We start from the raw sequence: 27,013 nt of genomic DNA, 5'->3' as shown, positions 1-27,013 counted from the left end.
GCAAAAATTAAATATATATACACAAAATAGAGAAAACCTATAAAATCAAAGTTGGCTCTTTGAAAATACTAATAAAACCAGATATTTCTCTAACAAAACTAATCAACAAAAGAGAAGGCACAAATTACCAATAACAGGAATAAAAAGGGGGAAATCATTATTGATCCTCAGAACTGAAAGGGATTATGATTATGAACATCTGTCACAGCAAATTGTGCATGTCTATAGCTACTCTGTGTACGGACATACAACTGCGCACGCCTCTAGCTACTCTGTGTAGACATACAGCTGCACATGCCTCTAGCTACTCTGTGTAGACATACAGCTGCGCACGCCTCTAGCTACTCTGTGTATGGACATACAACTGCACACGCCTCTAGCTACTCTGTGTACGGACATACAACTGCGCACGCCTCTAGCTACTCTGTGTACGGACATACAACTGCGCATGCCTCTAGCTACTCTGTGTACGGACATACAACTGCGCACGCCTATAGCTACTTCCTCACTAGAAGAAAATGATTCAGGAATTCTATCTTACTATCTTCCTGGCTTTGGAACCTAGCACTGTACCTGGCACATATCGGAGTCTCAATAAATGTCTGATGAATGACTTGGCTCCCTGAAGGAAAGAGAAGGCCAAGTGTGGAGCTTTGCCTGTTCAATAGGCTATAGTGGGTCAGTTGTTTCCTTTCGTAAAATAAAGAGTTTTACCCAGATTTACCAGTTCTTAGCTGGCTTTATTTTCATTTAACAGAAAAAGAGAAAACAAAACTATGCTATCATCAAAAGTCACACTTGGTCAGAGTGTACCTCCTGAAATGATCATTTACTTTTACTAAAGGTTAACTGTGCAAAAGAACAAGAAAGACTACTTGTTTTCCTTATTCTCTAGTAACAATTTATAAAAGGAACACATTGCTTTTTATTCTGTATGTCCTTTTCTTCGGCTCCAAAAACTTTTTTTTATATTTTAGTCAATGGTTTTCAAATAGAGGGGGGTGAGTTTATATCAAAATCACCTGGGGCTGTTTCAAACTCTAGCACTGATGGGTTTGTTATAGAAGGTAAGTGTGTGGGGGGGTGGTTGGGGAGATTAAAGACCACCATTTCAGACCTTTGCTTTAACTATTCAAACTGACATTCATTCAACAAAGCTGTACTGAGTGCCTGCTAAGTACCTGTGCTATCCACAGAGGACGGACGCAAAGATGTCTCCAGCCTGAAAAGACAGTGTGTAAACAGTGAACTCCCGTGAAGCAAAGTGGTTCCCCCACATGTCAACCTAAAGGATTGTGCTGCGGAGTCTTGGGTCAAGTGCAGGCCTCAGCAGGAAGGAATGCCATGAGTGGGGCAAGATGAATCCTGAGTGAAGGAACAGAAGAGGTGGCCCATGTACCATGCATTTGCCCACCATGAACCAAACACAACACTACGTGACAAAAGCTCTACAACAAGTATAAACAATAACTGATAATATATAAAAGCAGAAAAGGAGACAATAATTAATTCCAGGGATTTCAGGAAGTTTTCCCAAAGAGGAAATATCAGACTGATGTTAAAGGATGAGTAGAATTTTGCAGAACAATAGAGCTAATATTCTGAGTGACCATTACATGATAGACACTGTTCCAAGCACTTCATATATTCTAACTAGTTTAATCTTTGTGACAAACCCTCTTTAATGAACACTCTTGTTTTCCTCATTTTACAGGTAAGGAAAGTGAAATATACAATAGAAAAGTTAAATAACTTGTCCAAGGTTTCTGTGCACAGTTGTAAGTGGCAGGGCCACAGTGAACGAATCCATGCTGTCTGGCTCTAGAGCCTCAGTTTTTAAACCACTTTTCTAAATTGCTGGTTCTAACAGACATCAGAGACTTGCTAGGGTTCAAGGTTGTTGTAGACAATACAAGGCCGATAAGGGCAGGACAAGACTGTGACGGGCCTGAGATACATCTTATCCTAGGGACGAATGGAAGGCTTTAAATCAGAGCATCAATGTGATTAGACTTATGTTTTAGAAAGACAGCTAAGGTGATATCCTCAACACAGAAAGCTTCTCCACACAGGGAACAAAAAACAAACAAAAAAACCCCTACTGCCTCCAAACAATAGGGCCAGTTGGGGGGTTTGATCCCACTAAAAATATTAAAGATCACAAACTCTTGCATATAAATGTGCATACGAAACAAAATCCAGGCTGATGACTGATTTTTGCCTACTTGAGTTAAGCATTTTTTAATATTCAAGTCAAATAAGTAACCTACCTCCCATCAGGAACTCAAATGAGTCCATGACACTATGGCCTTGGCAAGACAACTCACTTTTTTTTCTGCCCCCTTTGGTACTTCCTGCTTTAGTTTATGTCAAAAGCTAAGTGGCCTTATCAGTTTAAAGTGCAAAATAAAAACATGAGTCAGCAAACAGAGATTTCCTTCCCTCTTCTCCAAATACAAACATTTCACACTGACAAAGAAGAAAAAGCATTCATCTGGTAAAGAACCTCCTAGAAGCCCTAAAAAATCGCAAGATCTTTGTTCCAGCAACTTTACTTCTAGAAATTCACTCTAAGGAAATATTCTGCACTGGGAAGGTAAAAAAGGTTTTTACACAATGATTTGCATCAGAGCATTCTTTATTATAAGGAAGAAAGAAATATCTAAAAACTAGAAAATAGTTAAGTAAGCTGTAGTATAATCCACTCAATAGAATATTATGTAGCCCTTACAAAATTATGTTCGTAAAAATGATAACGTGGAAAAAACCTTAAGCAGAACATAAAACAGCATATATAGCATGAACAACTATGTAAATATACCAAAATAATGGTACATATAGCATGAACAACTATGGAAACATACCTAAGTATTAACATATATCAAAGTATTAACTGCTGGGTTTGCAAGGTTAATAATCTCTTTCTCTCCTACTTGTTACAACTTTTCAAACATTCTTTAATGAAACGCTGTTACTTCCAAATTTTTTAAAAGCCTCTATACACAAATATTTGCAAATTACAAACAACACCACCACAACTCAATTCATTAACAAAGTCTACTTATAAATCAGGTTGGACTTACAGTGTGACCTGATTTTGAAAGTAATAAAAATGCAGTTTAAAACAGGGTTCTAAAGTCAGGCCCCTTCCCTATGGAATCCTGCCCACGGGAAGGATTTCTATTAGCACTGCCAGGACCAAATGAGAAAAATATTCCTTCTATATAATGCTCCTTTTGACATGGCTACTGAATTTTGCAATTTACACAGTATTCCTTAATGTTAAAAGGAAAAAGCAAGAAGTTGTAAAATACCTTTAATTGTGTGACTCGCTCTATACTGAAAGGAAACCTCATTAGCCAATTGTGCAACAAGGGGCATTTTCTTCACCTTGGCCTCATCTAGTAAAGAAACGTGTAATTATCCCACTGTTGCATATCAACAGCATACACTCTACCATGCAACACCTCAGATCCCCATTCCCACTGAAAGTTTCAAAAGGCAATTATTCTAATTTGTATCTGAAGGTACAATAAAAAGGCACCAAGGTGGGGAGGTGGGGGTGGGATGGGGTCAGGGTGGCTGCCAAGTGCTACAGACCAAGTACCTTTAATACAAGGACGGGGAGGAGAGGAGCAGCTTCAGGCTAGTGCTGTTACGATTCTTGCACTGGCGTGGCATTCAGTGAGCTAAACAAAATAAATGATCCCTTTAAATACTGAGGGAATAATTAAATTATTCAATAAAATCAGCATAAAATAATATAGGCTCCAGAAAGTGACTGGGGAAAAAATATCAAAGATGCCCTCCTAGTACCTTAAAAAAAGTAGATAAATGGTCTATTGTCAATGAAGCAAACAACTCACCCCCATCCCCCACTCCTTGTTCTTTGGTTCATTACTGTCTTAACTCCAAGGATAAAACAACAAGGCATAAAGATCAAAAGAATCAAGGAACTAAAAGCACAGGGGTACTGATTAATTTCGCTTTGGAACTGTTTAACTGTTGGATTATTACTTAAGTAGAAAGACAACTTTACAAAAATTATCTTTCTATAAAAAATGTCTGATCCATTTTGCGGGGGAAACAAGTATTCCCAAGTAGCTAACTAGACTGTATGCATATTTCCTGACTTATAGCACTAACTCTTCTTAAACAGATGATCTTGTGAAGACACAGAAAGAGTAAAACTCTAGCTCCCAAAGAAGAGCTTCTGTACGGCTTTAGAGAAATCACAAGCAAGCTATATGAGTTCTGTAGTTCTGTAGTTGTTGTTTCTTAATTATTTCACCATATACCTTGCCAGAATGCCATGGAGATGGAAAGACCTCAGAGGTGTGTTGTATAAAGTGACTGGTGGCCATCTTACTTAGTACTGTGAAAAGGTTATGTGTCATCTAACCTAACATCCAATTTCTCATCAAGGCTTGATGAGAACTCTTGCCTCCCCCAAGATGCTTAGCTAAATTAAAACAGCAAAAAGTGTCAGAAAGTTCACATACAAAGGGATCTGTAATGTAACTTTTACTCCAAAACGGACTATTTTTTTTTTAACCTGCTTGATTTCATCTAGGTACCCACGTCAACTGTATACTCCTAACCAAAAGTAGAATCGTCAAAACAGATCATGATCCCCAAAGAGGATAAAACAGACACCCAAACATTTCTGACACTCATAGAAACCATAGGGCCACAGACTAGACACTGAAGATCAGGGTTAAAAATGCTTAAAAAAAAAAATGAAGGCTGCAAGGAAAAATATCCCAGACGCAATGCCGGTACATACTCTAAAACATAAAGAGCAATCCATCATTAAGCCAAGAACTGAGCTTTGCTGGTAAGCTTTGGTGGAACATTCACAAAAAGGGGGTGAAAACCATAATCATATTCATTAGGCCTAAATAAAATTAGGATACATAAGTAATCCAAAGTCCTGAAGAATTGGGGAACTACCAAACTTCTGAGAAAGCTAAAATACCTATTACTTAAAAGCAGAACTGCAGACACCCCACAGACTGGCTGAGCAGGAAGACATCCACCTGGAGAATCAACTTTATGAATGGTACCGAGGAAAACCAGTAATGAAGACAGGCAGAGACAGTACTCTGGCACACACAGGACGTAGCCAGGGTGGTACCAACTCCAAACAGTTCCTAAGAAAAGCATCATCGATTATTGATCATACAGCTCCTTAAGGAAAATGATACACCTTACTCTCAAGGCAAACAGGAAAAAAAAAAAGTTAAAATCTGCTACATAAGTATAATGCCATCACAATGGAAAAACAAACCCCTCCCCCCCAAAAACCAGAGATGGGTTTTCTCTAGCTATTTCAGTCCCAGAAAATACTCCAAAGTAAAGATGGTCTGTGATTTTCTTTCAACAAATATGGGTTCAAATGTTTCTTTCCCCCAGTTACTCCAATTAGGAACTCATTTGGTTTTGAGATATTTGTCTTGTAAGAGAAAACATGTAAAGTACTTCTGCACTTCTTTTTCCTGTTTTAAATTAGCAGTTAGCCCTCAACTTTCATTAACATTTCTCAATTTCAAGCGGGTCAAACATAGCTAAATAAAGCTCACCACTAACCAAAAAGAAAAAAAACAAAAAACCTAAAACAAGAAGAAAGTGAGGGCGAATAAAACCTCTCTCCGTTTTTTTTACGGATTTGAAAGCATTTTTTAAACTACCTACTTGAGAAGCTGGGCGAAAAGGAACTCTACTTCAATTGAGTCCTCAGAAAAAGAAAATATATTTAAATAAAGTTCCTATACAGGAAAGTGGTATGAAGATCCACTGGCGGGGAAGGATAGATTGCGAGTCTGGGACTGATATGTACACACTGCTGTGTTTAAAATGGATAACCAACAAGGACCTGCTGTATAGCACAGGGAACTCTGCTCAATATTCTATAATAACCTACATGGGAAAAGAATTTGAAAAAGAATAAAGCAGCGAAAAAAAAAGAAAAAAATTAAAAAAAAATTTTTTTAAATAATACTCTTTTTCAAAAAAAAAAAAAATCCACTGCAAAGTCCTGCTGTCACAAACACCCGGAAAGCAGACTGCACTTTCCTGAGCCTCTCTAACCATTAAGACTTGTTTCGGTTACTTCCAAACATTTCCCAACTTTCTAAATGTGAGATTGATGACACAGAATAACTAGTTTGCCTCTTTTCCATTAAAAAAATTTTTTTTCTGAGACTAATATTCCAAATCTGGAGAAACTAGAGGGTGAAGGTGGAAGAGAGGACCAGCGCTTGAAAGCTATTTTTGTAACACAATCATGCAGGTACTGGTGCCCTTAAAACACAGGCACTAACACAGCCAGCCGGTCTTAAGACTCTCAGGTGTGACCTGAGGGACGTGCTAGCAAGAGCTGCCTGGATGTGATCTCTCAGGAGAGTGTTAAGTGAGTGGGAATCTTAGGAATTAAAAAGAAAAGCTTACCACCTACCACTTGGAAGTTCATCGTAAGCTGCGACATTTCAACCAAATGATTTCAAAAGCAGCATCTCCTCATAAAAAGGAAGCAAGGAATTTAGGGATGTCGCACTTAGATGCATCTCTAAGGATAGGGCCATAGTTTATATATTTAGTTGCACCAAGTATGCTATTTAATATATGTGCATTGTGTTAGAAAATTCTTCAAGACAAGAACTCTTTCTGGTTCTGCTCTGCGTACACCGGTCCTTCCACCCTTACAAATCCAGGCTGATGATAGGGCACCTGGTCAATTTTTCTTAGTCACAGAGATTCCCTACAAAATAGCAAGTGTCAGTTCTGTTTTGTTTCAAGAGATGATTACTTGTTCAAAGAAGACAGAAGACACTTAAAAGTTTTCTTACTGTCCTCAACTTCAACAAACAAGCGTGGCTTATTTCTACCTCTCCTAACCACTTCTCTAAAAGTTGTATAACATTCTTTAATACCCCTGAATCCCTGTCCTCAGTTTCATGCCTGTAATGGAAAACTGTCTTTCGGTACGTGGTAGCCTTTCAAGATATCCAGGTCCTAATGACCTCACTCTGATAAATCAGATTCATCTACAGTCACCTCAACTCAAAACCTGAGGACTCATTTGGCTTGCTCCTCAAACACGGGAGACTACAGTAATTGTCCCTCAGAAAAAAACTCTTCGAGTTGTTATTGTAGAATAGCAATTTTACTGATCGCAAAGCAGGCTAAATGTGGTAAATTTCCGTAAGTGACCCGTTATGAATGATTCAATCATTAACAAGTGAAAGAAATTATTTTAATTGAGTGATTATCTTATGCAAGGATTATACTGGCAGTTTTTACAAACACTATCGTATTGACTTACAGCAATCTTTCAAGATGTATATAGCATTATCTCCATTTTACTAATAAATCTGAGAATCAGAGGTTAAGTAACTTTTTCAAGACCATATTCTAGTAAGCAGTAGATCTACACTTGAAACCAGAACAGATAAAGTCTATTAATCAGATTAAAAAAAATAAGCAATTCAAATGCCAAATTCACACATGAAAATGGAATAGGCCAGAGGAGGGGAAAAAACTGTCCCTTTCATTTAAAAAAAAAACTGCTGTATTTCATTTTTTGGAACATTTCTCCTTCTCCACTGATTTCACAGGTGCTGTTTATGACAACAAACACACACATCTGTAAGGGTGAGCTGACACACACAAGGCAGGACAGCCTGAACCCTCTCCCTATATTTAGATCCTCCAGCTCCCTCTTAATTGAATAATTTAATCAGGGCCCTCTAGAAGGGAAACACATCCATATTCATCACAGGCATCAAAGGAAACATCTTTACAAGTTATATCCTTTTACAAACCAACATATGGTCTCACGCCATTCTCCCAATTGTTGAACTCCTCCTCTGGGAAGAGCATGGAATTTTATTTCTTTTTATCACTTGAAAAAATCACTTCCCTCCTAATTCAGTAAAACTGGGTGGAGGCCACTTCCTCCACAGGTGAGAGAAATAAAACTTGTTGCTCTGTCATTGTCAGGAATTCTAAAGTGAACCATTTATTTTATGTGCTTTCAAACTGGAAACAAAAGGCAGGCTAAATCCAGAGTAAGAAATCGCGGCACGGTCTCCAGACTTTCAAATAAGACCCCTACCATGTTTTTGATATTTTAAGATGTTTCTAGATGAGAAAACAGGAGCCCTTCACTTGAAATGAAAAAAGGTAGGTCTGAAGGGCAGCTTTCCACTTAGAAGCTGCTCTTTGAACAAAACACCACTCTGAGCCTCAATGTCCTTTTCCATGAAATTCTGATTCCACCACTTACCCCGCTGGGTTGTGATCAGCCTTAAACAGGAATGTGTAAAATTGATTTGAAAATTATAATATGCTGAAAAATGTAACACATTTACAGAGCCGGTTCACAATAAGCTAATTTTAATATTTTGTTTATACAAAAAAACAAAGTTTGTGTCTTCATTTTTGTCTGTCCAGTGAAATTCTAACTTTGTACAAGAAGAAAGAAAATGATAAAAAGAAAAGCTGATAACCACTGCAGTCATTCAACTCATTCAACAAATACCCACAATATGCCAGACACTATTCTAAGCACTGGGACATAGCACTGAACAAGAGACAGAAACAGCTGGTTTTCTGTTTGTTTTTTAAAATCTATGCCTTCATGAGACCCACATTCTAGTGGTCACGGAAGACCTCACTGAGAAGGTGATATTCCAATAGAAGCCTGAAAAGGTGGGGGACGAAGCCACGTGGATATCTAGGGAAGCACCTCGCAGGCAGAGGGGGAGCAAGGGCAGAGGCCAAGAGGCAAGAATGTGCCTGAAGTGTTTCAGGGGCAGCAAGGAGGCCAACGTGGCTGGGATGGATGGAGAGGGCGAGGGGAGAGGAGGTCGGAGCAGACAGACAGGAAAGCTGAAAGGACTCTGCAGCTTTCCCTCTGAACTGCAAGGGAAAGCCGCGAGCTGGGAGCAGAGATGCCAGTGTGATCCGACTTCCAGCTCAACAAGACGACTACGGTATGGCTGGGCTGAGAACAGGCTGAAAGGATGGGGGGGTGGGGGGAGGAGGACTGATACCAGCAGAAGGAGTGACAGCAGTAGGAAGGAGTAAAGAGACTATTTAGGAAGCTGTGGCAATTGTTACAGTTCAAGATGATAAAGGTCTGGATCAGTCCAGCAGAAATGGTCAGATCCTAGCTACTGTGTATTCTGAAGGTGCGGCTATGAACAAATACACTTTACTGCTTAAGTAAATAAAGAAAATAATTAACCATAAAGTTGGTGAAATCTGTTTGATTTTGAGAAGTGCAAAATCCCATATTATGGGCCTATGAGACTGAGTACCTGAGGTGGGGCCAAAGGCCACTGGAGAAGTAGACCAACAATGATCCCAGGAGCGGTAAGAAGGGAATAAAGACACTAAAATCCTGCAGGAATTAGCGTGGAGGATGGGGAGTGAGGCAGTGGGAAACAAGGAGGGGAACTGTGGTATAGCCTGACACGATAGTCACAGCTGGGTGTTTTTATGGGGGACGGTGGAAGAATGGCCTGGAGGAGGCAGGGAGGAGACCCCCACCTCCAGCAGGTTCCGTGGTATGAGGGCTGTAAGAGAAAAGAGCCACCGAAACAGCGACAAGGGAAGCAGCATCCTCAGATGCGCGTGATCGATGTTCAAGATCACTCATGTTCCACATAACCCAGATGTCTAACAATAATGGGATGATTAAATAAATTATAGTACATCCGACCATGATGTAACTGTTAAAAAGAAGGGGGGAGGAGGGAGAAGGACAGCCTTTCATGTCAAACATGGAAAGAAAACCGTATTGTAACTGTTCAGTTAAAAAAAAGCTGCAGAACAATACACATAATACAATCCCATTTTAAAAACACAAACAAACAAAACCTGCCCATGTATAATATATGTGCACCTTTAAAAGCCTGGAAGGAAATAAACAAGCCTGAACAAGTGGTTACCTTTAGGAGTGAGCTGACAGGAGGGGAGTGCAGAAGAGCAGACCATTTGTACGTACAACCAATTACAGTTTTCGATTATAAAACCCTAATAATAAAAACAAACAAAAACTTAAAGTAGGTAAGAGATTTATTCTACACAGCTCCAGAAGACAGTATTATGACAAACAGGTGACAAGATTTATCTTTTATAAAGAAAAAAATAATTGAAAGTTTCTGCACAGAATGGAATTATCACTGAACTAGGATTTTCAGAGAAATGTATTCCTATATATGGAATTGGGATATATGACCTAATTCTGGGTGAACAGGATATGGGTGGGAATGCACTTTTTTATTAAGCAATTCAGCCACATGATCAAAAATTTTAATTTTACAAAATGGCATATTATAACAAAAAAGTAAGTTTCCTTCCTGTTCTAGTCCCCTAGTCCTTTCTGTTAACAATTCAAATATTCTCCAAATTTTTCAATGCATAAATTTCTTACCAAAGAAATGTTTTCTATTACTCAAATACCTCAAAGAGCAATTTGGTCCTGTCCTTTTTCCAGTATGTAAATCTGTCCCTTGGAAGAATAAAATAACTTCTCAAAATCAAAGTTTACATAACCACTGAAACAAACATTGAGATCAGCCAGATTTCACTCTCCTCCACGATCAATGACACCCTGTTTTCAATCTGCCAAAAACTCAGTTGGATTTACAAGCATTCACTTGGCCACCTCAGAGGAGAAACTGAACAAAGAGCAGCAGCCCTGTTCCAGAACAGTAAGAGCTCCCTCCAGCTAAGAGCGAAAAGGAGCAGATGCTCCGTCTTTCACTGGGTTAGGGAAATAATGCTGTGGATACAAGCAAGCGTCAGCTACAGAATTAGGCGAGACACGCATCGTCCATCTAAACCTCTTCTGCCTCAGATGGCTTGTTCAGTCCAGTTCTATCCATTTACCTCCCCTCAGTGAGTTACCGACCAGTCGGGACAGAAAAACAGAGTGCTCTTAGAAGCCTTCAGAACACAAGTTCTCTTCCCCTGTATGTTCAACTACTGAGACTTTAGTCTCCACTAATTCACTACTTAATTGAACAATACTTTAAGTGCTTACCCCCAACATAAAGGTGCAGCGGGAAGAAAATGGGTATGATAACAGTTCCCAGCATCACCACATTACCAGGTTGACTGTGACAGAGTCACAGGCCGTGTTCAAGCTGCTTATTTAAGGGCGGGTGGCCAAAAACCTGTGCCACTCCTTTGCCGCAACTACATCTCCTGTGCATCCTGGGCTTTGTGTTGCTACGCTGACGTGGAAATTCAAATGAGTTCAGCGGACTCTCAGCCACGTGCATCAGTGGGGATGAGCCATGGAACGGATAATCCAAAGCAGCCTTAATAAATATTAACCATTGCTTTTCAAATACGTTTTATGCTTTTATCAAAGAAAGCTTTTAATTCCTTACCACATTTTGCTTACAAGAACCATAAAACTACTATATACTCTGACAATTTAGTAAATTCTAAAGAAATGCCTGTTCAAGAATCAAATGTTGCTGTGGAAAATCTATATGTGGATGACAGAGAGTTAATTCTAATGGTTTCATTATATTATAAAAAGTTAAAAACATATTTCATCACATAAATCACTCTATCCTCCTCTCGAAATTCATACTATTGGCAACAGTCTTTACAGAACATCTGCAATATCCCAGTTTGAGGACTCTGTAAACTCTCATCCCCATCACCACCCACTTCAAAGGGAGAGAGAGTTGTCATGTGAATGGTTCCATGAGAGACATCACACAAGAGTGTATCCATGGTCTCCGTCAGTTTCCAACACATCTCAAGTATTCAGAGAGAATAAAAAATCTTTCTCATCATCACCACCACCACCCAGCAGAACGAAGCGCCAAGCACTGTCCCGAGCACTTTATACCTATTAAGTCTCTTAATCCTTCAGGAACCCTATGACGTAAAGACTGTTTTAGAGATGATGAAACCGAGGTGCAGAAAGGTTAAGGGCTTACCAAGGCGACCCCTCTAGCACCCTGCTTCTCCTAAATAACCTCCTCCTTTGTCTCATGCAGAAAGTAGATGGACTGACAAGCAAGGATGTGCTTATACTTTTACTTGAATCCCTCCAGTTCCTTCCCTTCCCAACTTATTTATGTTTTTGTTGTTGCTTTCCTTCTTGGTATCTTGCCACTTTCCTAGAGCATGGAAAAACCAAGAGTCTTATCGCGTAGTAATGACAAAATTAAATTCATTTTAATCTAAAGAGCCTAGAGTAGGGATAAGTAGTTATGAGCTATAACTCAACAAAGACACAAGGAAATTGGCACCACTGCTTCACACCAACAGCCCACGACGTGTTCAACTCAACACTTTTCTTACAATGAGTCTATGGAACACTAAAATTAAACTCCTTTTAAGAAATTCATTTTCTTTACATTTTCACTGATTATTCCCCTTTTTTAAATCTAGTTTATTTTTACAGTTACTGTGTAGTGGGTTTTTGGATTTTCTGTTTTGGTTTTTTTCCCCCACTTTCACACTGCACTTTTTTGTGTTACAATATACAAAACATAAATTTTCCATTTTAAGTGTACACTTCAACGGCATTAAGTATGTTCTCATCATTGTGTAACCATCACAATCATCATCTCCAGAACTTTTTCAAGGTTTTTTTTTTTTTTTAAACAGATGGATGGACTGTATTTTCTTATCCATTCGTAAAAGGGAGACCCTGGGGCTACCTCAAATTCCTCCTTTATAAATGATGCTGTAAGAAATAGCATTTTAAAAATAAGTTTTTAGTAGATAGCCTTTGTTAAGATAGCAAAATTTCCTTTCATTCTTGTTTTCTCAGAGACAGATTGATTAGATTTTTTTTTTTTAATACTTTCTTCCAGTTTTACTGATCATTCTTAGGGTCCATTACTGAAAACATACACAAAACAGAACAAAAATTACTGGCTCATTTTTTTTCGTAAGGTAATACTCTTCCATTCAAGCAAATACAGAGATGGAAAATAACTAAAGGACCCTTTCAAGTATCATACTTTATTATAGGTAAAATATTAAAATATTCATTTTAATGGCTCACACACAGCTGGCAGTCACAATGCTATCTATAGTTAAGGAGAGAAAACAGTGCTCTCCCCTCTCGAGGATCTGGGTGAGGGGATGACACAGCAAACTGTGTACGGGTGTGGCAGAAACAGCGGTGGTGACACTACCACTTCAGCATCCTGTCTGCCTCCTGGTCCCCCTCTTCATTCCCTATTCCAGGGTTTCTCAGCCTCGGCATTACAGGACATTTGGCAGCATCCCTGGCCTCTACCCATGAGATGCTGGTGGAAAGAGCCCTGCCCTCCCTGCAGCTGTGACACCCAAGCATTCCTCCGGACTCTGCCAGATGACCTCCACACTCTGCTCTGCTTCTCTCTGGGTGCTCTTGGCGCCTCAGGTCGCAACAGCTTTATGTGTCACCTCCACTTCTAGACTCGAGGACACAGGAATTGCTGATTCCTTCAAGAAGGGAAGAGGGAGTGCTCGCAAACACACACATTCTTTCGATTTCTTTTCTCCTCAAATTAGAAAAGGGGGAGCAAAACAGTTAACTCTCGGAACTACCTGGGGCACCTGGAGCACCTACAACAGGTATCGCCTGGCACCAAGTGCCGTGGGTATCAAAGACACAGTTCACACCCACAACGGAACATACCATAGGTTCTATTTCCTGACGTGTTTTTGAACACATCAAAATGAAAAATTCACTCATCACGACTGTGTGCCAACAATTCTTAATGCTGCTGTACATGAGACCCACCTGTGGTACTTGTTTAAAAGCTCCCCACCATAACCTTGGAATCAGAGTCCCCAGGGGCGGGCCCTGGCATTTTTGAGGTGGTTGTCTTTGTCGTTCACGGGATTCTGATGTGCAAAGTGAGAACCACTGTGCTAACACAAAGATCATAAAGACACTGTCCACACACTGTCACGGAACTCAGTGAGTAAGATAAATGTAACAAAAGCTATTAAAACAGAAGCTACGCGAGACAAGCAGGTTCAGGTTTTTCCTCAGTTACAAGATCTCAGTGCAAATCCTACATTTATGACCCCTTATCCCAACTTTATCAAGCTCTATAAGAGAAACACTATGAACACAAGTATAAATATAGACGCTCCAAAACTTGCCGAAAGACTCCAGTAAGCTAGAAGTGCGCAGGATGTAAGAGCGCTACCAACTGCATGAGATTCCTTTCCCAACCCCTTGATTCTGAAAGGCTATCCCAATTACTGGAGAAACACCCTCAAACTAAGATGCTATAACATGAATAATGACAGCTTGTTATTTAACTTTTCATATAATTCCAGTCTCCTCTTACCAGTAAGATTGCTTCTGCACAGCAAAAACTCACTTAGGCATTTCTCTCTTCCTCCCTTTGGCGCAACAAAAAGCAGAACAGCTCAGTGAGGATGCACCTTTTTTTTAAAGGAGGCTTTCCTGGAATACAGATCAACATCTCAGCCCGCACAATTTGATAAGACAGAACTCTTCAGTGTTTCCATGCAAATAAATGCTATAAATACAGCTTGAATGCCAATCATTTCAAGGATAACACGTTAATTTTGTTCACAGTTTAACAGAACACAATTTGAAACCAATCAAACGTTCTCTCGAACCTGAACAAACTGAATAGAAGTCCTGAGCACACAAACACGAACACTGGGAAAATAATGAAGTTGTTATTAATTATGCTAGACTGCAAAGCCAGCAACGGACACAAAGCAAAACAGGAAGCTGTAACAGATGGGATGGCAAGCTACGTTCAGGCAGCCATCCTGAGCTGCCATGGGGCTAAAGGTGTAATTCCTAAAGCAACTCTCACTGCAGCATTACTACTCCCTTTCATGCAAAGCTACCCATAATATTAAAGACCCATTTTGATAAAATGAAGACTCCTGTGGCCGGCATTCATCCTCCCTCCCCAACTCTGCTTAAAGAGTTTGAGGGATGGGTCTGACCACTGCTTACCAGTTCAGGCCCCCTATTCCCAGTCACCATCCTCGGAAAGGACTTAAAAGTGAAGGGGAGGGGGTAACAGGCCAAGTGGTAGGCCTGAGGGTGAGATTCAAAATCCTCCCCTCCCCCACCAACCTTGAAATATTTGCAGATCATTTAAAAGAGAGGAGTTGGCAGGGCAGAAGATGCTGACAAATTCTCTTCTGTCTAGTGAACAAGTGAAAACTCAATGCCAAGGTAAGATTGAGTGTACTTCGGTTACATAAGGACCCCAGCAATAACCACCTTATAGGCAGCACATGAAATGCCTTTCTTACACCCACGACCTTAACTATTACCCTCAAGAGACAATCTGGGAAATTAAATGCTAATGCCTAACTTTAGATTTTCTTAACTTTATAAGAGGTTTTACTACGTGGGAGAACTTTTTATTTTAATACCTTACGAATCAGTCTAGTTCAATAAGCAAAACCATGTTCTAAGACCATCACTGTGTCTCATATGAATAAGGAAATGCCAGTACAAATCAAACCTAATACTGCAGCTCAGATGGGAGAGAAAGAGGCCCATGTCGATGTGCTCTATGAAGCACTGGTGTCCTTAAGGTTCATCAACCATGCCAGCTGACTGAGAAACTGCACAGAACGGACAACCCCTAAAGTGCTGGGAACGCCTCACATTCTAATGAGACTCCTAGCCCAATGTCATGAGGGAAATGGGGCAACATCAAGGAAATGGGATGGAGATGGCCTGTCTCTTAGAACTCCAGCTCATATTCATCGTGTACCTCCTTGTGACTCCAGCTTCTCTTAGGAGGCAGGGAAAGTTTGGCATCCTTTCCTTCAGTGAGAAAAGCCCAGTTTCCCCAAACTGATCCTTCCTGGTCCACAAAGAATGATATAATAAAGCAAAAGAGAAGGCAACATCCCTACGCCAGTGAAGAGTCTCATCCAGGACACGGCAGAACATTTCATGTCTACTAGCAGTTTACATTTCATTTTTTGTGAACTGCTTGTTTGTGTCCTTTACCATTTTTTTGAGTCCAGAATTTTTTTTTAAATTGATGCATACTTGCTTTACAATGTTTCAGGTGTACAGAAAAGTGATTCAGTTATACATACATATATTTATATATACACACACACATTCTTTTCAGATTCTTTTCCATTATAGATTGTTCCAAGATATTAAATATAGCTCCCTATGCTATACAGTAGCTCCCTGTAATTTATCTATTTTATATCGAGTAGTGTGTATCTGTTAATTCCAAATTCCTAATTTATCCCTTCCCCACTTCCCCCTTGGTAACCACAAATTTGTTTTCTATGTCTGTGACTCTCTGTTTTGTAAATAAGTTCACTGTATCATGTTTTTAGAGTCCACATGTGATATCATATATTTGTCTTTCTCTGTCTGACTTCACTTAGTATGATACTCTCTAGGTCCATGTACCAATTTTTCTGTAAGGGTGGTATTTCCTACTGATCCAAAAAAGTTTCCTACAAAGAACAGTAACTGGCTGCAAATTTGAAAGGTTGTGTTCTTGTGTGTGCTCATTCATGAGTGTGTGTGTGGTCACATAAATATTGTCAAATCTATACATTTTTCCTTTATGGTTTCTGCCTCTGGAGCCATGTTTAAAAGAGCTCTACAGGTAGCCATCAGTTATACCCCCCGCCCCCTCCCCCATCTCTTGGAAATGACAATTCACTCAATCACTGACAACCAAGAATCATCTCCCCCTTTCCTTCTGACACTACGACAAGAATCCATGCCAGAATCTTTCTGCACTGAGCGTGGACTCGCTAATGAAAAAAAAAAAAAACATTTTTTTTAACACTAATGAATACAGTAAGAAAAATCCATAGATAAATTCAGAATACTTACTTTTAAAAGCTCTGGGCAACTTTAAATAGCTTTTTAAAATCATTAAAGGGCATTCTTCTCTTAGTTCAATTACCATACTTTTCTTAAAACCCTTTAGCCAGAATTGTCAGGGAAACACTCCATCGACAAATTCCCAAACTTGATATTTCACAATTTCATTATCAGGATTCCCATTACTTAACCCTTCTCAATTCATTTAATCCACTAGACTGCTCATAACCTGTGACCCCTTATCTAGATTGGATTCGATACTGCTCTCATTAACATTCTAGACTCTAAAATCACACTGACTCTTATAAATAGCTAACATTTTCCGAATGCTTACCATGTGCCAGGTCCTAGACTAAGTCCTGTGTGTATTCTGTGCTTCACTGACTGCAAGATGCACCGGCTCCAAACCAGGAAATTTACAGTCAATGGTATGTCGTACCTAAACAATGGTTTTTTCCTCAGCAGTACATGAAATAACATCTTATGAGTGGCAGCAACTTAAGATGAAATACGGAAGGCTAATTTCATCTTACTATCAATCCTGAAGCTGATACTATTATCTCTATTTTTCAGATGAGGAAAAGTGAGGTTCAAAAGTTTATGGCAACAACACTGTAAATCAACTATATTTCAATTAAAAAAAAGTTAAAAAAAAAGTTAATGGCAGCTTGCCCAAAGTTATAAAAAGCAAGTCAGTGTTGGGGGCTGGGACTTAAACCCAGGCAACCTGACTCTAGAACCTCATTTCTTAACCTATCTGGTATCCCTAGGCCAGAATCATCTCTCCAACATTCCTCTCCAATCTTACTTTCAGGCCACCAAGTTACATGAAAACACAACAATTACTAGTCTACTCTACAACCACATCAAACCTCACCCCAGGCTTCCTCCAGCGGTTCAACCTTTGAATCCTCCATAGATTTCCTGGCGCACCACCTACAATGGTTCTTCCAAAACTTCTCCATTAATCTTAAACTTCCAGTACCATTTTCTGATTCTCCCAGCTCACTATCCCAGTGAAGGGACTGACTTGCCTCCTACGCTACTGCGGAAGCCAGCACAAGCTGACACGAGCTCTGCCACTTCCATTCTTCTCTCACTTGGACCCCATTCTGTTTCCTTCTCAGGCAATCTCCCTCCTTACCATGACTAATATTTTGTCACCCGTGCTCCGGATCACTAACTCCATCATCTTCGATTGCTCTCTATTAACTTCTTTCCCTCAACCTTCAAATATGAAGAAGTCTCATCAATTCTGAAACATAGGTCACTCGAGGGCATATAAGAAAGACTCTATTTCTCATTTCTTAATATACGCAGTCTCTTCACCTCAGCTGCATTCACTTGATTATCCGGCAATTCTCTCCTTCACCCTGAACCATATAGCATGTTCCCCTTTGAACCTTCCTCTGGAATCTCTCTTCCCCTGGCTTCCTCGCTTCCCTCCTCCTCTGACCCCACACCTTTCTTCCAGTTCCTTCTTTTGTCTACTTCAAACATGCCTCTCCTTTCTTCTAGCTCCTGATCGTGGGCATCAATGGAAGATTCAACCCACCAGCTCTGTTTCTCTGTTCATGATCCTCTCCAAATACCCACCCATTCCTGGACCTTCCACCACCACTCCCAGCAGATGGCTACTGGGAGTCCACGTAAAGCTCCGAGCCCTTGCCTAGGCTTCAGCTTAGTTACGTGTCTCCAACTTGCCTGTAGAATACTTAAGATACCCCACCTTAAATTCAACCTGTCAATTCTAATTTATCATTCACACAGTCTTTATGACTTCCACAACCAGTTCTTCTCCATTCTTAAGTAAAGGCTTTATTAATTTTGCAGCCACTCAGGTCGGAAACTTAAAAATAATCTGACACCCCTCTTTCCCATTACTCTGTAGCCAAATAACGCAGTGTTTTTTCACACACAAAACCCACCCCATCAGGGAGATAAATCACTTCCTTATCAATCTCCTGGCATACAGGCTCTATCCTCTCCAACCCTAACTACAAGTTCAAACACCTTCGTGACTTCTCAATGCTTCCTCATTCTGGCACAGAGGTCCTCAAATCCTCATCCAACTCAGCCTTTCCAAACACCTCTCCCAATCTCATCATACAGGACCCCATCAGGAATACCCTCTGTGGTCAGGCAGAGCTGCGTACTGGCCTCCAGATCTGTGCTGTCCAATATAACAACTCGCTGTTAAACGGCTGGCTCTTTAAACATAAATTAATCATTATTAAAAATGCAGTCCTCAGTTGCACTAGCCACATTTTAAATGCGCAACAGCCACTGATGGCTAGTGGCTACAGTACTGGCCAGCGTAGATACAGCACACCGCCATCACTGCAGAAAGTTTACTGAACAGCGCTGCTCCTACCACTCACGTTACCTTGAGTCCTCCACGCTGCTCCTCTGCCCAAATGTTCCTTCCTTCTCCCTGTGCAAACCAACACATCCTTCCACACCACAGGGGGCCTCATACGAGCTGTCTGTACAACTCACCCCTATATTACTTTGCAACTCTTACGATGTTGCATTTAATTTTTCATTTTTTGTGTGTCTCCTCACTAATTACTGAGCGACTCAACTAACAGAATCGCTACCTGAAGCATATGCTCATTACCACACTGCATCAGAATCATCAAATAAGGAGTACTTAATACCCCTTTTCTCCATTAAAAAGACATGTTTTCTTTCAATCTGAAGATCTTGCATTTAGCTAACTAAATAATGACTTAATTTAATGCCTAATTATAATACTTGAAAGATAATTAGTTCCCTTTTCTTCTTGTGGTATTCTAAACTGACAGAAAAAAAACTTTAAAAGTCTGAAATACTTCCACTTTGCATAAGCACACCGCAAAGAAACCACAAAGGACAGACACGGAGAGGAAAATGAATGAATAGTTTGAATAACTATACCCTAACTAGCTGAGATTGTAGGAAAAAATATAGTACAGCTGCCCTAAAATTAAGGGGAAACTACAAATAAAGCATTAAAAAATGATGCCTATAAATGTATTTTTGAATCAAAAGCTACATCCCTCTATCCGCCTTTTCACAAACATGACATAGTGAATATTTATTTTTATTGTGAGCTCAAAAGCATATCGATGCATAAGTAACTGTTGTTAATGTTGTGTGTGTTCCTTGAAATTCAGGCTTGTCTGTCTTAAGAAAATTAGTTAAGAAATCAATCCACTGCACCACAGACCTGGGTTCCACATAAGGCTCCTATGTGAACACTGGAAACTGAGCAGAGATTTGGGAGAACTGCCAGGTATGGATTCCCTCAAACCTTAAGAGAGTTTGATGCTTTATCTTCAAGGGGGAATCGTCCCTAAAGTTCTGATGTTTAGCTTATCAAAAAATCAGAGAGATGTTAAATTATACCGCTCAAATACTGCAGTTCCCAGTACTGGCCTAAAAACCGATGCAGTTACTGGAGTTGAATCGTTTATGAAAGATTGGCTTTTCCCATCTGAAAGACAGCTTTCCTTATGCAAATGAATGTTCTACAGAGCCTGCTCATTTCTGCAAGTCAGCCAGCAATAGCTGTAAATGTCACTTTTTTGCCTAGGACTAGTCCTCCAACTCTAAAACTGACACTACCTTCATAATGAACACCAAAGTGACGATTCTGACTTCGATATTAAGTAAGTTCATTCATGCAACTTAGCTTAGCTTTTTTTTTCTTCTTTCTTTAAAGGAAGTAACTCCAGAAGAAGTATTAAAAATACTTCAGGTATTTTTGCAGCAAATCAGCTGATGACAGGTCACCATATTAGCCTGAATAGTTGCACTACGAGGTAATAGCAGAAAAGAGATATAAAGAGTCAAGAGATTTCAGTTCTAGGCAAAATGCAGATGCCTCTATTCAAAGCACTTCCTGCTAATCTAATCAAAGTGCTTTCTGCTAATCCTGGTACCAAAAAGTAAGACCAGAGCCGCTAGGCTGGTGAACACATCAATGTGCAGTGAGGGTGGAGCGCCTGGAGTGGGCATGCAGCTCACAGAACCTTCCCCCGTACCTTGCCCTGTGCATCTCTTCCATCTGGTTGTTCCTGACTTATATCCTTTTATAAGAAACTGGTAATAGTACGTTTAAAAAAAAGAAAAGAAAAAATACATACAGAAGTACAATTACAGAGAACACTTCATCAGCCTTCAATGTCATTTTATAGCTTAATCTCAAATTTCTCTACCTTTTTATATTTAAATTAACCTTTTTCTCCTTAGACCTTTCCAATTCTCTCCCTAGTACCCCCGAGCTCCTTCCCTAAATACCCCAATTAGCTTTTGGTTAGGAATGTGATTTGTTTTTGAGAGCCAAAAGAGGAGGTCTGTATAGCAGAACTGCCTGATTTAAACTGAATTTTGTAGAATCTTAGATCTCCCATTTTCTAGTACGGTTCCATTGATTAAATCAGGCATAAGGCTCTTCTTTTCCATCTCTAAAATGAAAAAAAAAAAATCAATTTTAATCTGTAGAAAACATCTCCCTGAGGTTGTCAGACTTGATTCCTACTCAGCTCACAAAATGGTGGGTACAAAAAGTCAATATCATGCCACAAAAGTCTTCTTTCCTCCCCTCCCCAATTAACACTGGATATGCTCAGACTAAAAGCCCAGGAGCACAGTGAGTGAGGTAGGAAAAAACACACAAATGGGAACTTGACAGTGAGACTGATCCAGGTGCAAGCTTTCCCTCTGCCAATCACTGGATAGGTGACTTCAGGCAAGTCCGCTATCCTCCCTGGGCCTCGGATTGCTCAACTTGATAGGAACCAACTGGATCAGAAAATCATCAGAGCAGCTTTTAACACTCAATATCTCTATTCTTTGTAAAGGAAATTACAGATCTTAATGTTTATGAACACACTTGGCAAGGCGGCCCCATGGATGTCCTTCACCTGAAATATCATGCAATTTGGGTACTTTTGTGTACATACAAGCTACCAGGGCATATAAGCATTTCTGGATTGGAGATGGGAGTAAGAGAGGATGCAGGGTTTCATCAGATTCTTAAACAGCCCTGAGCGCCCCCCCCCCCAAAAAAAAATTAACAATGACTGAACTGTAAGACCATACAAAAGTAGACATTAAATGTCAAAAAAACTTTTTCCAAGGAATTTGCAATGAACTATTTGCATCTCAAGGTGCAGTGTTTACCAGCTAAAGGAAGACTAATTTTAATGAGATAAACTACTAAAACTTTTTTTAGTACTAGAACTTCTTTTTTTAGTATCATCAGCTTGTGATTATACAAGAAAAAAGGAGAAAGTGATTGGAATTATCCAGAAAAGCAGAGATAAAAGTAATTTGGCTTTGAAATGCATTACTCTTATGTCAGATTTATTCTTCCAATTATGTTCTCCTTAGATACGTATTAACATTATGTTTCCTTTTTAAGCACTTAAAGGAAAACAGAAGATGGCCCAGAAAAGCACAACAGAGGGCAAATTTGCCTGAAAGCCTAAAAAATAAAAGTCATGCCTATAGCAGAATAATAAAGCCCAGCAGAACAGTGATTATTTAGGTATTCTAGACACATATATTTAAAAGTGAGGCTCTAGAGTGAGACTGCCTCGTTCACATCACGGTTAAGAATATAATCACTAGTTATGTAGCCTGAGGCAAGACAATGAATCACGCTGACTCAGTTTCCTTACCTGTGAAATGTGACAACAGTACTTAGGGAACTTTTGAGGCTTAAATGAGATACGAGTGTTAAAGACAAGGACACCGTAAAAACTCAGGAAAAAAAAAATCAACTACAATTATTTCTCCACCCAAAGCTCTAAATCAAATGAGAATCCATGACACCAATGATAAATATGGTCCACAGAAAAGTCAACCTCATTTTAGGCAGTAGCTTCAACTGTCACTTCCAGACTTCTTCATTTTAACAAGAGCAACTAGGAGGTAGCAAAATTAATTGATGTATCTCTTTCTCTCTGTGACACCACAAACTCATCTGTAGAGGTAACAAAGCAGAGGCGCAGCTGAAAGATGAGTAGAAAGCAAGGATGAGGAGAGGCACACGTTCTAGAGCAGCACTGCCCAACAGAACCTTCCGGGATGATGGAATGCTCTGTGTATACACTCTCCAGTGCGGTAGCCACTAGCCACATTAAGTACTGAGCACCTGCAATGTGGCTAGTTAGCTATCGAGAAGATGAATTTTATTTTTCTTTAATTTTAATTAATTTCAATTGAAATATTCACACTTGGTTATGGCTACCTAAATGGACGGCACAACCCTAGATGACCTATAAGTTGAATAAGGATTGCCAGAAATGTAAGCAAAAAATAAGGATCTTCTTTTCCTGAACTGTTCATATGTTCAATTCAAATAGCTCTGCTTTCAGTGGAGACCTGGTAACTATGATTAGTTAAAGAAATAGCATATCAGCAAATGCATCAATACAGTGTAACTCAGTGTTAATAAAAAGATCAGAGATGCAAAGTACGTGGTCCTCTGATATTTTAGAAGGTTCTCTAAGGCCAAGTGAAATTCAAGCTCACGTGAAGCATGATTCAGTGCATGGATCAGAGCTGCAAAAGTCCTTATCGGCACGCGCAAAGCATGTTTCTCCACTACTAAATGGAAAGCTACTTAGACAATGCAGACTGAACATCCCTTAATTTATTTTCAAATTTTTTCAGAAATTCGGAGTTCTGTAAGCCTTTCCCCTTTTTCAGAAACACTAACGTTCCTCGCCAGTTCAGCCTTTCCACTACACACAAAACCCATGTACCACCCATATCTGAAGGATAACGCCAGACTCCTGCTTAGCTGCCCCTGTAATATGGTTTAATTATGATGACTGAACTAATAGGCTGACATCATAGACTTTTACAGGCTGACCCCATGTCATCCTGATGTATCATTTTGCACCAGTTCAGTGCTGTAAATCAATTTAAGATCTCAAGCAGGTTGAAAAGGCTGGTAATGATGCTTTCTCTGCCGTCTCTGGAGACTCTACATTATACACAAACTTACATTATTTATAAAGCCTCAGTGATGCCTCCATTAGCCTTGTAAGACTACACAAATGAGATCTTTTATACACACACAACTTGGCCTTGATTATGTAGGCGACTGAAGCTTAAATATACTCATCTAATTACACTCAAGTTTATTCTTTTCCCAATCTAACCAAGTTATTAAACCCAGAATTACTAGAAATCAAAATCACAAACTGCAGCTTAGTTTTCAACTAATAAATGTATTTGCAAAAATGAGACTTACTTCCTCTTAATGCTTTCATAAACTTGGTAGAAAAAAAAATTCCAAGAGGTGTAAGACGTTAACATTTTAAATTGCCTAAAAAACTGTCATTTCTCTAAAATGCAAAGGTCATCAAAGGGTATAAAACCAAAGGATACTGCAAAAAGGAAAAATGTATTTGGTTACATACCTATGGTTGGAGGGGTCAAAACTAAATCAAGGACAAATCCCTACCCTCAGAAGAAACCAGATCCTGCCCAGATCCTCCAGAGGCTCTGGCATCACCCACCTCTAGAAAATCATCTCCCACGACCCTGGTTACAGTTTCCTGAGAACTGCAATATTACACAAATGTACATCACCTGCACAGAAATATCAAATAACTGCAAATGGGAAAGAGGGAGGGAGAGGGGAGGACAAACACTCAACTCAGTTACAGCATATGTAGGCCTGGCACCTCCAGCAGAATAACACTGATGCAAAATATTTGTACTAACTGAAGATCCTGGGGGCAGCGAACCCTGATTCTGCCTCGATTCTTTTTAAATCGTGGTTCCAAGACAGCTCCTCTACCTCCAAAAAAGCGTCAAGTGGTGATCAGACACAAGATGAAAAATCAACAGGAGCGGACAACAGTTGTCTCATTGTGTTCCTGAATGCCGGCGTGTTATCCACGGCAGGTAATGAGAGCGAGAAATGTTCTGAAATAAAGGCATTCTGCGGTGGAGCTGCTTGCTAAGAGTTTCGGCAACAGGAAGAACATACAGAGACCAGACAACCTGTGTATCATGCCACCTACTCTGAAACTTCACCTACAATGGCAAGAGAACCCCAGAGGAAAGAAAGAGGCCTGCTGTCACAGCACTCACGACACCGATGCTTTCCCGGGGAGATGGTTCGGAGACGCGCCTGCATTTTCAGAAGGGAAGCGCCCGGCCGGGGATCTCGCAAGTGCATCGAAACATCGTCCGCGCCGCAAAATAAACAAAAGCCGCAGCTACTGTAGCTGCGAGAGCCGGCAGGCATGTGTTCCCCCTCCCTTCCCACAGGACATCAGGGAAACGCTCTCCCTGGAAGCCTTCACATATATTAAGCAACTAGAAAAACAAGCCCACGTCTGTCTCTCTCACACCCACCACCCCCACCTTCCTGCAGACACAACCCTGAGAAGCGCTAACAAAGACCCGGCGCAGAGTAAACGAACAGTTGTTGCACAGCGAACTCACAAATACACATGCAGTGAGGCAATCGAATCCGGGAAAGGGAAAGGAATGAGACGGCGCTCGGAGACTCCGGGGGGTGTAGGCGGAAGAGGGAAAAAAAAAAAAAAAATTACGCGCCGCCGCCGCCAAAACCTTTGAATAAACTAGAGGGGATTTCGGTGCGAACTTTCCTTGACCTCGACCCCCGAGAGGCTGCGGGGGCGGGGGGAGGGGGGAGAGGAAGGAGCCCGCCCCGGACGCGGAGGGCCCCAGGGCAGCGGGTGTCCCCCTCGCGCGAGCCCCGCTCCGCGGACGGCGCAGCGCCGGCGGCCGCCCTCCGGCTCCCCCCAGGGGTCGCCCGGGCCGGCGCGGGACACAATGGGCCCGCGGGCCGCGCCGACGGCCCAGGCCCGGCTGCGGGAAGGGAAAGGGAAACGGGCGGCGGGGGAGGGTGGCCGCGGAGGGCCGGCCGCGGGCCGAGGTCCACGGCGTCCCCACCGCAGACCCAACAAAGACTGGGCGGGGGGCGGGAGGGACGGACCCGGACCCGAGCCCTTGCCCGGCTGGCCCGGCGCGAGGGGAGGAGGAGGTGGCAGGTTTTGCTCCTCCGAGCGGCCGGGAGGCGCCATCGTTGGGGGGTGGGGGGGGGTCCCCGGTCCGCCCCACGCGCGGAAGAGCCCCCTCCCCGCCTCAGCCCGAGCCACCCGCCCCGCGCGCGATCGCGACCACCCGGCCGGCCCGCGCTCCCCCCGCCCCAGCCCGAGGCGGCGGCGGCGGCGCTGGAAAGCCGGGGCGCCGAAGGGAGGGGAGGGCAGGGAACGCGGCGGAGGGGAACGTGGGGTTCGGGTCTGTTTCGTTTTACCGGGTTGGCTGCGCGCCCGTCCGCGCGGGCGCACGAGTCGGCCGGGCGAGGGGGGTCCCCCGCGGCCCCGGGGCGGCCGGCCGGGCGCTGCGCCGCGCTGCGCTCGCAGGGTCCCTGCCCGCGCCTCGGCCCGGGCTCAGCGGCTCGGCCTCTCCTTCCTCCTCCCGCCCGCCCGCTCGCCCGCTCGCCCGCCCGCTCGCTCGCTCGCTTGCTCCCGGAGCCTGGATTGATCTGGTCGCGCTGGCGTCAGGGAGTCGGAGCCGCCCAGCCTCCACTCCTCCGCTGCCAATACTCGGCGCACTCGCCCGCCTGCCTGCTCGCTCGCTCGCTCGCTCACACGCGCACCCGCGCGCCGCCGCCGCCGCCGCCGCCGCCGCGCGACCAGGGATCCTCTCCAAATTCCCGGCCCCGGCGGCGCGAGCGCTGGGCCCGCGCCGCCTCCCCCGCCTCCAGCCCTACGCCCCGCTGACTCCAAGGAGAAAACACCACTGCCCCTGCCTCCTTCAGTCCCTGGGGAGCCCACTCGGCGCCTTACCTGCCCGTGAAGTTCTGCGTTGAGTGTTTATTTTTTGAAAGTTTCGTCCACGTGTCCACCGCGCCCACCGAACCTCACTGTAAACGTGGAGTGCGTTTTGACAATCACCTTTCGAGCCTCCCCTTTTTATGTCGTTTTCCTTGCCCCTCACTTACTCCTCAATGATTTGCAAGCCCCAGAAGTTGCGCGTACCCAGAACTGGATAACCTAGTAACTATTGCAAGTGCTTGTACCAAACCCTGAATCAGTACGTGTGTTTTATGCCAGTTCGGGATCTAATAGTTCCAGTTGGTTACCTCCTGGCTCCAAATAATGACAGATGCCAGAATAGAAT

The 27,013-nt window shown here is 41.9% G+C and overlaps 1 protein-coding gene across 3 annotated transcripts in view; it reads right to left on the bottom strand.

Annotated features, from left to right (window-relative positions):
* Window positions 1-26,510, bottom strand: part of SMAD1 (SMAD family member 1) — a 72,828-nt gene extending 46,318 nt beyond the window's left edge. The window contains exons 1-2 of one of the 3 annotated variants that reach the window (XM_057727662.1): window positions 26,145-26,369; window positions 14,334-14,452 (exon numbers count right to left, since the gene is read on the bottom strand). The gene's annotated coding sequence lies outside the window, so the exon portion shown is untranslated. Of the gene's footprint in view, window positions 1-14,333; window positions 14,453-24,509; window positions 24,587-26,144 lie in introns of those variants that run through there. The other 2 variants (XM_057727661.1, XM_057727663.1) reach the window with 2 other exon arrangements.
* Between the last annotated feature and the right edge of the window lie 503 nt (window positions 26,511-27,013).

Source organism: Hippopotamus amphibius, chromosome 3, assembly GCF_030028045.1.
Source record: "Hippopotamus amphibius kiboko isolate mHipAmp2 chromosome 3, mHipAmp2.hap2, whole genome shotgun sequence".
Taxonomy (NCBI): Eukaryota; Metazoa; Chordata; class Mammalia; order Artiodactyla; family Hippopotamidae; genus Hippopotamus; species Hippopotamus amphibius.
This window is presented reverse-complemented; position numbering and strand designations above follow the sequence as displayed.